The sequence below is a fragment of the Syngnathus acus genome, chromosome 2 (genome assembly GCF_901709675.1).
Source record: "Syngnathus acus chromosome 2, fSynAcu1.2, whole genome shotgun sequence".
Classification (NCBI taxonomy): Eukaryota; Metazoa; Chordata; class Actinopteri; order Syngnathiformes; family Syngnathidae; genus Syngnathus; species Syngnathus acus.
In genome coordinates this window covers 18,611,703-18,628,117 of record NC_051088.1, presented here as the reverse complement: position 1 = coordinate 18,628,117, position 16,415 = coordinate 18,611,703, and positions in this window count along the sequence as shown.

The following is a 16,415-nucleotide window of genomic DNA, read 5'->3' as shown; positions in this document are numbered from 1 at the left end:
GTTTGTGCACACCAGAGTTACACAACCAGAAGTATTATCCAGCCTGTTTGCAAATGCATGATGGATGATGGCCATATCAGTGTGAGTTGAATGTTTTCATATAAAATATATACATTTCCTCTCTTTTGTCAACAGACTAACAAATTCATGCATCACTGCCACTCGTTTCTATTCCACACATTCAATCTCACGCTCATCTTATTGACTTCCTCACATCTGTGTTCCCTTTTAGACAATTTCATTTTATTTTCCTCACTGTATATGTGATATAATGTCACACATGCATCTGTCAACACTGCTGCAAACTATTGCCAGGGCGGCTGTCACTCATTTAGCTCCCGGCGAATGGTTTTGACGTACTTCTCATCAGGCGATATTTGATACACACTTAAGGATCATCATTACAGAAAATATGTTTCTTCATTTCCGTCAGTGCATCGTCTTTCAGATGGATGACATGTAAAGAGCTACAGGCTGTAAAATGCCAACTTCCACTGTCACAACATGATGACAGGAGGCCGATTATGTCGCCATGCCATATTGTAAACTACTCGTCATTAGCGGGCCCATCCCAGCTAACGACCGCGCTGGGGACGAACAGCGCCAAAGCGCAGCGGTGTCTTAATCAGGAGTGCTGTTTGAAAGTGGAAATGTGTCATTGAGCCCAGCTGTGTCGCACCAGGATACGGCCCGCATTGAGCTGTAAAGCTGTGCCGGCCGCAGCCTCAAGCGGCGCATGGGGCCAATGACGCCCTAATGGCGCTTTCTGAGCAAAAAAAAAACTGCGAGATGAGTGTGGAAAACATGCGGCATTAAATTAATATCCAACGCTGAATGTTTCAATCATGGCCTCCCAGGGACTCTCAAGCTAAAAGTCAATAAGACAAGGGAGGGCAGTGACACTCCCTCGCTCCGTCTGTCTTCTCTCCTCTGTTGACATACTCCTCCTTATGTCTTGCTGAACAAATACAGCTTTAATCATGAGGACTTTACTTGACTCAACTTCATTTATAGTGGCATGGAAAAATATTTGTCACGTCTCATCCCCAGCCGTTTTACTATGTGTCCGTTGTCATGGTTTCTGTCTGTGTGCTCGCCCCTCCCCTCCTGTGTGCCCATGATTAGTGTGATCATTCTCACCCTGCCTCTTGTTACCTGGCGTGTATTTAAGTCCTGTCTGCCCCTCACTCCCGGTCGATTCATTGTTGTCGTCATGTCTTAATGTCTGCACGTCCTTTGTTTCACGTCCCTGTCGGTTAGTCCTCTTGTTGATTTGTTAAGTCATGTCAGTTTGCCAAGTCCGTTAGTTTGTTTTGCTGAATAAACCCTGGTCCAAGCTGCATTTGGTCGCCCTGCTCCATCCGCTCCGTGACAATTTGCTCTCTTCTCATATTGTTGTTTTTCAAAGTTGATTTTATTTATGAAATGATTCACATCCAGGCTTTTCTCTTTCCAGATCTGGACAAAAAAGAAGTGGCCTATCGTCAAAGTCTGGACTTGAATCAGATTGAAATGGTGAGTCATTAAAGAGAGTGCTGTAATTTGACATCTCGTAGCTCTGCAGTTTTAACTTGTGTTGTTTATACAAAATATTTGTATACAATACAGTTAGATTGCTTGCAATTATTCCTCCGCTTCAAACTTAGCTGGCCCCTTCAGGGTTGTCATGGCATGGATCTGGTGTCTCTCTCATGCTCATGTCGTCCCTCAGAAGGAAAGGCCTGAGTTGTTCGGACAGGCCGCAGTTCTCCCCGCCAATGCTTGAACAATTGGAGGTAAAGACGCGGGAGACAGCCCATTTGTTTTGGCCTGGCGGTGATGCATGCTTTTGCAGTGAGCAGCACATTTTTACCACGCCGCCCAAAGCAGATTTGAGTAATGGATTGCTCAAGCCTGTCCACTCGTACTGCTATTTTTATTATTGTCTTCCTTTATAGTTTTCATTTTTCACACCTGGGAAGTAAAGCAGAGGTTTCCCTTCAAGTATCTTTTTTTCTCTAAATGAGGCGGAGGCCTTAAACTGCCCCTTCCCCCACCCTCTCCCCTCGATATTCCATCAACAGTCCTTCGCTTGTTTGTCCTCACTGACGGATTTTGTCTTAATGTCAGCGGGAGACAAATAAGGATTATCAACAGACAAACCAATAATTCAGGTTGGACAGCTTGGTAATGTATTTTCATCTATCACCCCCCCCCCCCCCCCCCCATCACTTCGTCAGGCTGTGGTGATGTGAAGACATTGAAGCCTGGCCTCCAAAAGCACCAAATGCGATCAACCTAGTTAAAGAATTTATATAAAATCTGCATGTAACCTCAACTGAGCCTTGAAGATGATTCACTAAGTAGCTAAAATTATCTGGCGCTGCTGGCCCTAGGGAAGACACTGATATTTTGCATCGAGGCACTCGCACGGGCACCTATAATGGGGACCTCTTAATTCCACTGACAGTTTTACAGGACCTGAATTATGGCGGCGCAGTTGTGCTGCTTGTTAGGCTTCACAGTAGGTTACACTAATATGCCTCCTCCCATTTGCTCTGGCCTTTCCCCTTGCACACACAGGCATAAAATTAGGTGATGCTGAGAGGCAGTCTCCAAGTGGGCGTGGCAATATATTTTGTCGAAATTGCGCTTGCCAGATTTTGTGCTTGAACTGGTCATATTTGCTAAGTGAGAGGTCATTGATGCTCACAATCTCAATTCTAGTTCATGACAAAGGACAAAGTATAGTATCAGTCAAAAGCCTTCTTGAAAATCTACAAAGTTCATGTACAGTGTTGCTTGTAACAGGTAACAAGTTTGTTTTTTATTTTGTGTTTAGTTATTTTCTTATCATTTTCACATGTTTAAAAAAATCATTCATTCATCCATTCATTCAAAACACACACACAAGCATGCTTTATGGTTATACATTTTGCTGTTTGCTGCTTTCCACAAACTGTTCCCACAAAGTTGGAAGAGTAGAATTGTCGTTATTATATACATTTTGTAAATATATAAAATAAATTAATGTCTCAATAGGCTGCAGAGTAAAATATATTGTACGTTCTCCTCTTCTTTTACACGAGACTAACGCCAGCTTTCTCCCCAAACCTTTTACCTGGACAACCCCCTCGCTTCAGTACCAACTGGGTCCTGCCAAGCGATCCGTCTCTGTCAGCCCGCTAAAATGATAATGGCAATTAAAGCCGAAGAGTAATTGCCATTCGCTGCCTCTGATTCCCAACGGACCTTCAACGGGAAACATAGTCCCTCACATGAATGAGCTTTGAGCCCCTGGAGGGCGGCCCCTGTCTGGGCGGGCGTATGGACGGGGTGGTGCGGGATGTTGTAGGATGGCGAGGTGGGTTGGAGGGCAGGATGGAGGAGGAAGGGTGATTTGTACCTTTTAACCTCCACTGATCATTGATGGCCTTGACGAGAAAGAAGTGGAGGAAAGAATAATAGATAAGCCACACGTACAGGCTGGGAATGCTTGCACACACACGCACGCATGCACTCAAACACACGCAAACACAGACACACACACGTTCAAGGTCGCTGTCAAAGGACTTATGGCTCTCACCGTTGGCCCCAGTTTGAGGAGCCTAATGGGAAGTGACACCAGTGATCAGAGGTGACACAGGAGTACTTTAAGGTCAGAGAGGCAACCATTATTACCAGCCTTTATGGCAAATTCACTTTTAGGGTCTTTCTTATGGTAACGCTGCAAGTGCATGCTTTAGTCCCAGTAGTCTTTGGGGGATTTGCTCGTCCATGAAATACCTGCATATAACTTTAGTGTCCATCAGTTTGAGCACACCAATTTACGCTGACATGTCTCATTGCCATGTTTCTGTGACGGATACCCGAATGAGACTATCACCTGATTACAAATTTGATGGATAATGACTACAGCATGTGTAACAAATGCATTGCACTTGCTTTGTCACGAGGGAATACTAGAGGTCGTTAGCAATGCCAATTTGTTTGCACCTCTGCTGGTAGGCCCACTAAGTGTGGTCTTTCTTCGGCACCATGGTGCGCATGCTTCAAAATGCATGCACTTCGAACTTAGATCATTGCATTGTAATAGTTCACCACTGGATGGTGCAAAATTCTACACACTGTCCCTTTAAATCCCACTAAAGCCCAAGTCTGAAACTCATTCACATGGGAACCCTAATTAATTTATTCATCTTCCTTATCTTCACGAGGGTCGTGGGCACCTATGCCGGCAATCTTTGGGCAGTAGGCGGTGTACACACTGAACCGATTACCAGCCAATCGCAGAACACACAGACAAGCAACCATTCGCACTCACAATTACACTTACGAGCAATTCGGAGTGGTCAACGGGCATGTGATGCATGTTTTTAGAAGGCCGGAGGAAACCAGACAAAACTCACGCAGGCACAGGGAGAGCATGCAAACTCCACGCAGAAAGACCGAAGCCAGAATGGAACCCTGGATGTGCTAACCAACGCTCCACCGTGCTGCTGGGGATCTCCTAATAATCACCTCGTAATACTGTTGCCCTGACATTTATATTATATACAGAAGTCAGGGAAAAATTATCGGCATACTTTGGCGGACCTCATAAAAGGACGCAGAAGGCCATTTGGCAGTTTGACTCCCGTTCTGTTATGTTTCAGCAAGCCGCATATAATCTGTGCCTGAAATTTTCCACTAACTAGATGCCGATGACAATGCCACTACATCACTTCATGGATACAACATATTGTCATTGGCGTGTGGAGCGTGTGGGCGGAAGGTTAAAAAGCCGAGAGCATGCGTAGGTGATGGTTAACACAGGCGTTATCACCCATCAAGACTGAGGCCTGACCCAGGGCACACACCAGCTGTGACCCCGGTTGGAAAAGTTCCAAACCACTTGGTCGTGTTAGCTCATTTTAACCCATGCTCTATTATGACGCCTAGATCCCGTGACCCAAAGCATCTGTTGTGTGTTGAGTGGAGGCGGGAAGGAGGGCGGACAACATCAGGCGACTTTGGAGGCCCACTGAGCTCCATCACAAGAGTAATGATCAGCACAGCGTCAACGTGACAATAATCGCCTCTAACTTCATCAACGCAATTTACACCAGCAGGCAAGCAAAGGCCTTCACATTCACATTGCGATTGTCCTCTCAGCTAAAATCATCGTCAACCTAAAATATGGACGCTTACACGCGTAGTGTCACAGTACGTCGGCGCTGCATTGACTTATTACATGCGAACGTGCCACCAAATCCATAATGAGACTCCTTTTGTTGCCCTGTTGTTGTTGGAAATGTAATCATGAAAGATGAAACACAGCCTTCAATGAGATGGTTGTAAAAGAGCATAATTAATATGAGCTTTTGCAAGAACAATCCCCGCTTTACAGGAGCCCCGCGTTGGCCGTGAAATTAATTAAGTGTGCCAGGATTTATGGCCTGCGCTTGGAAATGAAGAGAATTAATCGCAGGCCGAAGATGGATGCTCGCTGGAAAATGATGATGCCCGTGACCATGTGGGGGGGAAGTTTGTAACTGCTTTAGGGCCGTGCGCTTGGATGGGAATTGGGGATTTTGACTTGATTATATGCTCCCAGGCAACAGCTGGAACAGAGGTGAGATGTTTTTGTATTTGGGCCAGCTTGGCATTCTTAGAAGATGTTCTGTTTTCACTCTACTTTCTCACAATTTGGTATCAGGTGCAAAGTTTGGATTCTATGAGAGTAGGGAATTTTTCCAGAGAGAGTCCTGTTGAGGTTGCAGCTTTGTCTGTTGGCAAAACGTAGACTCAAATACAGACAAGAAAGTTAGGCAGGTTGGATCCGAGGTAGCTGGGTCAGCCGAGTTTGATGCAGTTGAGATAAAAAATCGAGGGAAGGATAGAGCGGGAGATCCAGAGCCGGATCGGTGCAGCATCTGCAGGAATGAAGACTTTATATCAGTTCAAAAGGGATGATTTTTTGTTCCTACCCTCACCTATGATCACGAACTGTGGGTCGTGACTGAAAGAATAAGGTCCCAGATACGAGAGGCCGGATTGAGTTTACTGTTCAAAAACCATAATATGAACTAGTTTATTGAAGTTATTCAGGTACAACACTGTCTTAAATCTTGCGCGTGGTCATGCAACTAATTAAAGACGTATCTCAAGGTATCACCGTACTCTCATATTTTGTCGACGGGGTCCATCCAGAGAACATGGTCGCGATTTATTTGAACAGGTACAGAACCCCGAAACCTCCTACGCTTTTTGTGTGTGCATCTGTGTGTGTGTTTTGTAATAATGGAAAGCTAATTACCCACCTCCCGTGTCCCTGGACAGCGCCACAATGTCTGGGCTGGATCTGTGTGTGGGATGGTTCATAGTGGTAATTAGCTTCATACACACACACGCACACAGACAAGATAAATGAAGGTTGGCTGGGTGTCTGTTGTTGGACAGTTGATTGGGCAGGTACTCGGGGAGTGTCTCGGGTCTCCAGAGCATGTCCGCTGTGATGATTGTGCCTGCGTGCCAGTGTGTGTGTGTGTGTGTGTGTGTGTTTGTGTGTGTGTGTGTGTGTGTGTGTGTGTGTGTGTGTGTGTGTGCACACAAAAGAGCTCTTAGCCCAAATTGCTGTCTCTTGTCTTATTGTCAGAGTGATTATGAAATATTGTTTAATTTACTGGGCTGCAGAGCCTTGTGTGATTTTGATGAATCTGAGCTTTTATTGTTTTGTTCACTTTATTGTCTGGTGGTTACATGTCATGCGGTTGTGTTCTCGAAAGTGTCGACTATCTACACGAACACAAGTACAACATGTTACACGGCACCCTGATTGACATGGATATAAATTGAGTGTAAATGACATCAAACATCTGTATGACTAACCTGGGGGGTCAAATGAAAACGCGTTTTTTTCCACTCGTTTTTTAATTCCGTTTGTGATGGCGCACAAGTTTTTGTGACGTGAAGGTACAGTAAGTAGTTTGCGTCTTTCTTACTCCATGTCGTATAGATTTTGGTTCTTTGTTTTTATCTCGGATTCTGTCTTCTACACTTGTGCAGATTAAATTCCGTTTCTTTCGTTGCACTCTTTTTGTTTGGTCTTGTGTTCGTAATTACATTCTATGTAGCTGAGGTCCTTCCATAATGTTTTTTTCTACACTTGCGTTTATTTCTCTTGCTTATTCTCTCCTGCTATGGCTCTGCCCATCCACTTTTTGGAGTTATGCTTTCTCGCTACATATTGTTTTCCACATCAACGTTTTGTTTTTGCCGCTTTTCATTGTTATTATTGCTCACGTTGTTGTGTTCCTTTCTTTCAAGGAAACCTTGTTTGTTTCCACATAGTTTGCTTGCTTTCTGCTCTGGGGTCCAATATTCAGTTTGCTTGTCCACACCAAGGTGAATTAACAGTTTTAAAAAGGCTAGCAGTAACTGAATGGTACTGTTGAGAAGAAATGCTGCTAATTTGGATTTCTGAATCTTCTCTGATACCTGTGACACCTCCACCTCTAAACAGGCGGTGTCTATATTCGTCCTTGTTTTGTCTCAGGATCTGTCTGCCATTTTTTTTTTAAGTTCATTGTGATATCACAGGATTTACCTCAATTGTATCAAAGTCCGGTCTCCACAAAGATTCTGTGATGAGCTCAGCTGAACCGCACTGCTCGGTCGAAAAAAGCTCGTGTGGGCGAGAGTGAGACAGGAGGAAGGTCTTGGCCCACTCAAACTGATTATACAGCTATCGACAGGGACCCAGAAAACAGGCACTCTCTTTCCTCTTGATTGAATTAAACACCTTTTATGGGGCAAATCGATGGGATGGAGATGATGAGGGAGGGGCCGTGGTGTCCGGGCAAGCAATGGTATAAACCGAGAGCTGAGCCAGTGTTATGATATGTGGAGGTGAGGTTTGTCTTTTACCCCCCACCACCACCATTTCCCAACTCACACTCCTTACAAAGGCAGTTGAGAGGTCTGATGCCCTGTTGTAATTCAGGCAAATCAATGCTTTTAAACCATTTAGCCATGACTGGTGATGAAGAACAGTCAGCGCCCGCCAAGTATGCATGTCCAAGACCCAAATCAATCAAAATTACAGTTCCAGCCTGGGACGGTGCAGAGAGAAGACTGGGCTACACAGCACATTCACAGCTTTTATGGCATATAATAAACATGAGCACTCCACTAGTTGTTTTGATTTTTGGTTTGAAGAAGTGTCACACTTTCACATGCACAACTAAAATATGTGACCTTGTTTTATCCCATCACAGACATTGCACAATAATATCACTGTACCAATATTATACTCAATTTTTATAGGTTAACATTGAGATCATTGAGCAATTCAAGAATTTAATTTCCAAAGCCAATGCAGACCACAAGCATGAAATGCAGAACAGGCGTAAAACAACAATGTCAGAAGGTCAAAGGTGAACTAGACTAACATACAGCTTATGATAACTAAAGGAGGTGGAGGGCGCTAAATACCAGAAGGAAAACAGAAACATAACACTATGGGCCTACTTGTATTTTAATATTGGTTGTTATGGTAAAAAAGTTGAAAAACATTGGTTTAGGTGGAGATAGAAAATAATTGAAATGAAATAATGGAAAATTCTAACTACCATTTAATACCTGGCCTTAGAGCCAATGGACTAAATGGCAAAGTGACATTATGAACTTGGCCTGTATATTTAGTGCCTTTACTAAATGTGACATCATGTTGCTACGCTACGCCCCACTCGTCAAAATCAACCATTCAGCCTGGACATCCCCTATTAGTCAACCCCGCAATCCTGAAAGCCGCTGTACTAACACAAGGCCAATGAACACTGCTGTCAACAGCAGCCAAACCAATTAAAGTGTCTAATGAGCGTCTTGTATAACACTAACACGACCATTAAAGAGCATTTAAAGCCAACACGTAGGTATCAGGTGCAGGGTTGCGGGTTACCGTGTCATGCCTGATTAGTATTCAAGCTGCGTTTGGGTTCCATTAAGGCGTCATTCGCAAACGTATGGATCCAACGCATCTGAGGTTTTATAAACTGCTTTCATGCTGATGAGAACAATCTCCCCTCATAAAGAGTGCCGTCGATATGCGAGACAAATAAATAAATATGGGGCATGTGGAGTGTGTTTGAGAAAACTGTGAGTTGACAGTATTACACAGGCACTCAGTTTAATACCCAGCCATAATATTGCTGAGGGAACAGGCCCAAGGCGCTACTTTCTTTTATTAGTCATTCACTGGGATTATGGACACATTGCTTCCATTACCTGAGAGAGGAGCAGAAGCCTTGGCCCATGGGGACGACCAAATAACTCTCTCTCTTACACGCTTTCTCTCTCTCTGCACATTAACATACACTCTGGTTGAAACAGATCCCGGCATCCATACACAGACGCACGCACACACACACACACACACGTAATTGCACACAGTCCATCATTAAGACAAACACGGACTTCTATAGAACCTTTTTACCAGAAGAAAGAGTACAATCAATATAGTGTTTAAATAAATGGCGAGTGAACAGATCCATATTAAAGTTGCTGGAAGACATTAAGTCAAACAGACTCTGGATGTAACCTTTGTGCATGTGTCCTTCGGTGTCCATCATTTTTATGTATGACTTGATTTGCTCTTAAATCCGGAGCTTGCTCCAAGATAGGTGGAGGTTGCTCGGTCAAGATTGTGCGCGCACACACGCGCATCAGTTTTGTCAGCGGTGATGCAATGAGGCTGATGGATGAGCAGCGAGAGAAAGAATGGATGGATGAATTTGATTTGTCTTAACGCAGAGGGACCGCAAGGTGGCTGCAAGTGTCACCACGACAGTTGTGAATGTGTGTCAAAATAAATGAATTACAAATCAATAGGTAATTCTGATATTTGCATAACTCAATTGCTGTTGTTTCCTTAACTGAGTCCACCATCCTTCCAAGTTCATCATGATGTGATTGATTGTGTTTTTCTGGATATTTCTGGCCTCCCGCAAGTTTTGAGATAAGTACAGAAGAGCTGTTTGAATACGAGTCAAACATAGTCAAGGTTCGAAGCAAGTCACTCTCTCTTTCTCATGGGTTATTTCCACATACAATAACATAATGGGAATAAAATCAACATAAAAAGAAACATAACATAACTAGACTAACGTGACTAACAATAAGATAAACCGGAGGACCAAATTCAAGCAAACTGAACAGACAATGTGGCACATCTGGACAAGACACGAGTGGCCGGGGGGAGCTGATTGGTAGACATCAGGAACAGGACCGATGAGCACTGTTGGAAATAAAAACGGGTCAACAAAAATATAGATCATTGGAGAAAATAATAATTCTATTATTTGTGGTTTTATATTTTCAAAGAAGTGATAAATTGTGCAGTTAGAAACTCATGTTTAAACATTTTCATTTAATAGTCAAATTGAGAGGGCCAGGGCCAGGCTGTTAATAGCAGTTCACATGAATGTGTTCTAATCCTGTCAGTGTGTCCATTATGAACTTTGAGTCATTCTATGTTAATACTTGATGACTGACACCCAGTTAAAGTGCACCCTCAGTCTATCGCTCATCGTAACATGCGCAGTGCATACATGCCGGTGGGCATGCACGCATATTATTAATATTTACGCTCCAGGCGGCCACTCTCCTGACGCCCATTGTGGGCATAAATTTTTCGGCTGTGATTTAAAAGACAAATCGCCAATAAAAATGCCAAGCGTGGTCACACATGCGTTTCTGGCACAGTCAAATCAATTTCCTCTAAGTAGCCATAAACATGTTCTCTTGCAAAACAAGTGTGAGAGGTGCCATCATCACCAGGCTCTCTTGGGCTACCCCACCTCGGGGGTCTCTCCGTAGGGGTCAAGAATCAAGACCTAATCTGTCTAAGTCCACTAGACTACGACTTCAGCCATGTCAGAGTCTTCTAATCACAAGACTACGTCCATTAATCAGTAGTGAGCGGCACAGTGACAAAGAGGAAGCCCAGCAGGGGATGAAGTCAGTCAGGGGAGGAACCCCGGTCCTGGGGCAGAGCCCTGGCAATGCTCCAGGCCAACATCAAGGACCAGACAAGGGGGTGCGTTTAGGTTTAGCCGTGATTAATGACCAATTGTCACAAGTGAGATTTGTCCATATCTTGGAACTAAATTGGCAGTGCTATTTCCACGTATTTGCGCCATAGTAATTCTGCCCATCGATTGTCCTCTCCATGGTGACTGATTATAATCACAATTGAGTATAACCACTTTTTGCATTTAATCACAATGTACAGCACACTCTCCCCCAACATGCACACACCTTCCAGATCCAGTCCCTTCTTTTCTCTGTCGTTCCTAAAGCTTGGGCCCCAAGCTTACACTCACGGGAGTCGACACTCAGCTTCTACAAATCCAGTTAATATTCATTGGCTCATTAAAGATTGATAGTGAGCTGTAAAAGGGGAAATCATACACATATACCAACACAAAATCCTGCCTTTAGATTGTAATTGTGCTTTACAGAGGAGCTCTGGTTCAGGTGCTCCCTTGGTCCTTGTTTGTGAAGGTTAGGGAGATGTCGACCTGAACATCGGGCACCAATGGCCTCCCTCATCAAGCCAAACCGAGACTCAATGAGTCATAAACCCAAGGCCGGGGCAATCGGGTGCAGGATTGCCCCCCTGAGGCCTCAGTTAATTTCTACTGCTGAAATATTTAAAAGTCTGTGCCCAAAGAGACCCGAAGTAAGAAATCTTTAACAAAGGCCTGGATATACTCTATGCTGGTTGGGGTAATCCTTGGTGAAGCTAATTGGACAAGACAATATCATTCTTTTGTTTGTTTACTCTTTATCTTTTGGTTGTTTTGTTTTCTTGATACAATTTTAAACTTGGTTGTTCCCCCCCCCTCTCGGCCTATCACTGTTGTCGTGACCCTGCCGTTTGTCCCAAGAGTCTCGGGCCTCTGCAACACCACAAACACAATTTTGGTAATAACATTTGCCGCACGGTTGAAGGAGAGAAAGTCGTGGCTGTCAAAAGCACCTCAGTGCTTCAGCGAAGAAAACGTGACCCGACACATGACAGATTCTTAGGTTTGTACAAATGGACATCTCCCCAGTTCCCCTCCTTCTCAGCCCGAGTGCTTAAATCCTTACGCCCCCCTCCCCTTATTTGACTGCCCAGCTCAAAGCCTGCTGTCGCCCCTTCACTCTCCCCATGTCAAATGGGCAGAAATCATTGCATTATTAATTGTGCGTGGAAAGCCAAGTCATCTCATCAAATCTAATTCAATCAAACTGCCGCCACATGACCCTTATGGACATGTGCAAAAAAAAAATGGAGTTCAAGAAGACGTTCACGCTCCTTTTTGCAAATGTATATAAACGTGTATAGACGCATTGAACAGTAAACCTAAGCCTTTATGTATTTTCTCCTCACAGCAGCCCTCAACTCCGCCCGCTGGTATCGTAAAAGTAAGGTAAGACCCTCTCAATCATTTGCTCAATCAATGGAGATGATTGGACCAGTGAACAGGAACACATTGGGTTAACACCTCCAACCTGCTCTGCACCTGACGTGACTCACAGCCACCCAGGGTGCGCTCACATCCCATTTGTCACTGCAGTTTTTCCCGGAGCTGGGGCCAAAGATTGAACGGGCCGCCGTGGAAATATGATTTTGCGAACGCATTGTTAACTCACCGGGGAGAGGGCTTTGCCAAATTCTATCAAAGCGTGCAACTGTGTATTAAATGACTATCAAAAGGCCAGCTATCATTTTTCATGCCATAACCATGACGTGCCCCGGGACTAACCCTTTTGCAATCACAAGCGGGGCTATTGCTATTGATCCAGTGGCAATGGCTATTGTGAAAGTGTCGACACAGTGTATGAAAGTGGCACACGCACGCAAACAGAAGCAAGGCAGATGGAAGTAATGTGATGCATGTTGAAGTTTTGTTTGATGCCTACAAATGCCTGTTTGTGTGTTGGTCATTTCTCAGATGAGCGCAGGCCAGCAGAGCTGACAGAAGGAGGTTTACGCCACTGTGGGAGTGATCACAGCTGACTTCAGTCATGTCCGATCACAGCGGCTTTTCTCATTCCCCTTAAATACATCCTTTTGAATTCATGCACTGATAGTCACAACACACTCGAGAGCAGACAACTGTTTTTTGACATAGGCAAATTTGGCATAAGTGTGCACTTGGACATACTTGTGCAACAACACCAATAATATTAATGATAATGATAATAATAACACATTCAATGAATTGACATCTACAATTACTCAGAGGATTTGATTCCCGCTGTTCACAAATTCATGCCTGCAATCCACCACACATGTCCACATAGTTCAGTATCTGTCTGTCTGCATCAAAATTAAATTAATCAAAAAACGTGTTAGCCCAGAGGTGCTGTGTCTGTGGTCAGACATGATATGATTAGGCCTAGGCTTGACTTTCCTTAGGTCGACTTTCTGCTACCCAATTGTGTCTGTACCAGTGATGCTCTGCTGCGCCGACGCATGTTTATTAGAGAATGAGAATTGTCTGCCAAATTGGCGAATATGCAAAAATCAGGATCCACGCTCTCTAAAAATAAAACGAGAGCCCATAGGTGGAAGACCTCAGAATTACTTTCTTCCCACGCTATGGCCAAAAGTTTGATGTCTCACCATAGTGATCCGTATGGAAACAGGGGCTGTGAGTGGGCGAAAGAGGGTCCCAGTGGGCGTCGGGTCACGGATCTTGGGTGAGCAAACATCAAACTGTCCCCATATCCCAGAATGGTTACTGAATGCAATCTTCAGTGTGTAGGAAGAGAGCTGGTTAAAGTTTAACCAGCCCCATCCTGTTCTCCATAACCCTCCATCAGCCAGACCCATTGCCTCCACCCCCACTGACCCCCACCCTGTTAGAGACAGAAGTGATGGATCGCTCCTGTCATTGTGCTCTGTGAGGGGACCGCTGCATAGAGGGAGCCAGGCTCCTTGTTAATCTGACCCTCTGAGCCAGAGTGGACGACACATTATGACAACCCCCTTCTAGAAAGACAAAAAAGAACACATGGCATGGAGCTAAACTCACCCGCCTACCCATGACACGCGACACTCTTAGCCTTCTTACGTAGTTTTGTTGGACTCCTAACCGCAGGAAACCCCGAGAACCCACACGCATCCACTTTAGGGTAAAAACACGTGAGAAAGTTGGTCAAAAAGAGAAAAACAAGAAAGAGAGGAGGAGGAAGAGATGGCGAGCAGCTGTGTGAAGTGACAGGATAGCACTGATGACTAATGATGCCGCATGAACTCACGTTATTGACGAGTGATCAGTCATGTGCCGATGCCATCTCTGCCCCTGAACCATATGGTGATGAAACCGGATGCAGTTTTGGTAGAAAAAGACAGATAATAACAAAACAGAAACTCACTAAATGATTGCATCTAATGATATAGAGGCACCAACCACATCAGCCTTGCCGCCATAGGCTGCAAAAAAAAAAAATCTTACATTTGGAGTTATCATTCATTTAATATTACTTTTATTTAGATACAAACAAACATGTCACAGAAGCAGCAGCTGTCGTGACAGGGACACATTTGTTAATATTTATATTACAAATAATTCCACATCATTAAACAACAGCTATCACCTAGTATCAAGCAAAATTACAATGAAAAAGCTTAGATACAAAATCTCACAATAGAAGTTTGCAGAGCTAATTTTTCCTTGAGAGGTGCTTGCAGTTAATGCAAAGGACATGGGTCAATTTAACAACAAAAAAAGTTTTTCATTGTGGGGTCAGAGCTCCACCCATTTGGGCCCAAACGTGTTTTCACGGCGCACAACAGTAACAAGCTCACGTGAGCCTGCGTGTGTGGGTGGAGTCTGTGACACACGCGTGCTGCACCTCTCTCAGCTGACGTGTATAATATGGGACAAGTCCACCAAGACCCATCCATCAAGTGTGCCCAAATAGGCCCTGCGCCACTGTTGACACAAGGTTAACAACGTGACTCTGATAGAGGTAACCGACGCTCGCAGCAAGACGGAGACCGACACGCAGAAAGATGGATTGGAGTGTGATCGACATTTAATTTGAATGATTGCAAATATTTCCAGTTAGGAGAAAATTGAGGACATAATAAAGTGGCCAAGCTCTCAGAGGAGGATTTCAACTCAGACACTCCTCAGCGTAGCCTAGTGGATTGTTTTGCCTCTTAGCCAATACCCATAAATGTTCACATTGTTTACAATCTTTAAAATAGTCTATAGTGAGTCCTGCAAAATATCTATGGATTTTTTTTAAACGTGTGTTTTGAAAGGCAATATGCAAATCACAATAAAGGAAATGGACTTTAATGGAAATTTTGGATATTTCTGTATGTCCTATAGGAGTTTTAATGTTAATGGTCTTTTCATCAATTAGCTTGTCAGTAGCACATCAGCTAACTCCTACTTAACAACACAAAAATTTAGGTTAAATTCAGTAAAAATGAGGTATGAGTAATGGTATATGATGCGGCTGTGCAGATTGATCAAGTATTGATAGAATTAATACCAATGTGTCCATTTGTTTCCTATTATTTGCATAAATTCCACATGAAGACGTTTAACTTCCTCTCTGCCTCTCTCAGTAATCACTATACATTATTACACATTAACATGCACTAATGTACAAGTAATCAATTCTGCGGTATGGCAACAACCAGAAAGTCATTACAACTTTTAGGGTGCATCGATTTCTAAACTACTATGCAGGCTTTGTGGAAAAAGTCCAAGCTTATGGACAGTTGTACATCATGCCAGGAAAGCTCAGACAGAAAGCTGCAAGGAGGTACGGCAGAGATGTGCAGGTGAAGGAAAACGCAAGGGAAATGTAGCGTAATCTCATCCTCAGCCAGCTTTTTAACACAGGGGCCAATTTAATTGCACTTAAAGCAAAATGGCAGAACATCAATCGTGATGAGTGGATCTGCATCGTAGTTCTCCCAGGCCAATCTATCACGATCTCTGCACCCCCCTGGATCCTTCCCCTTGCACTAACGCACTCATACGTGCCCATACACCATCTGTTTGTTCCCATCATGCCCCCCTCACAGAATGTCTGTTGCAGTACCTTGGACGATTGGAGTGTAGAGTTTGCTCATATAGTTTTGTGCGTATTATATTATCTTGCAAAATTTCATGGGAGGATTGCAAACTAACATTACATCTTCCAATATTTTTTGAGGCAAAAATCCCATTCAACGTAAACAATATACACATCCAGTAACGATTGACACGGAGGTGGCCCCATTTTACGCAAAAAAGGGTTATGAGCTTTGTATTAATAGATATTACCTTATTCAAATAGCATATTGATCGGACTAAATTAATTGCAAGCATACAACACAGAAACAGCAATGTGAGGTTGTTGACAGGGTGGAAAATGATAGGGTGGATATATCTGGC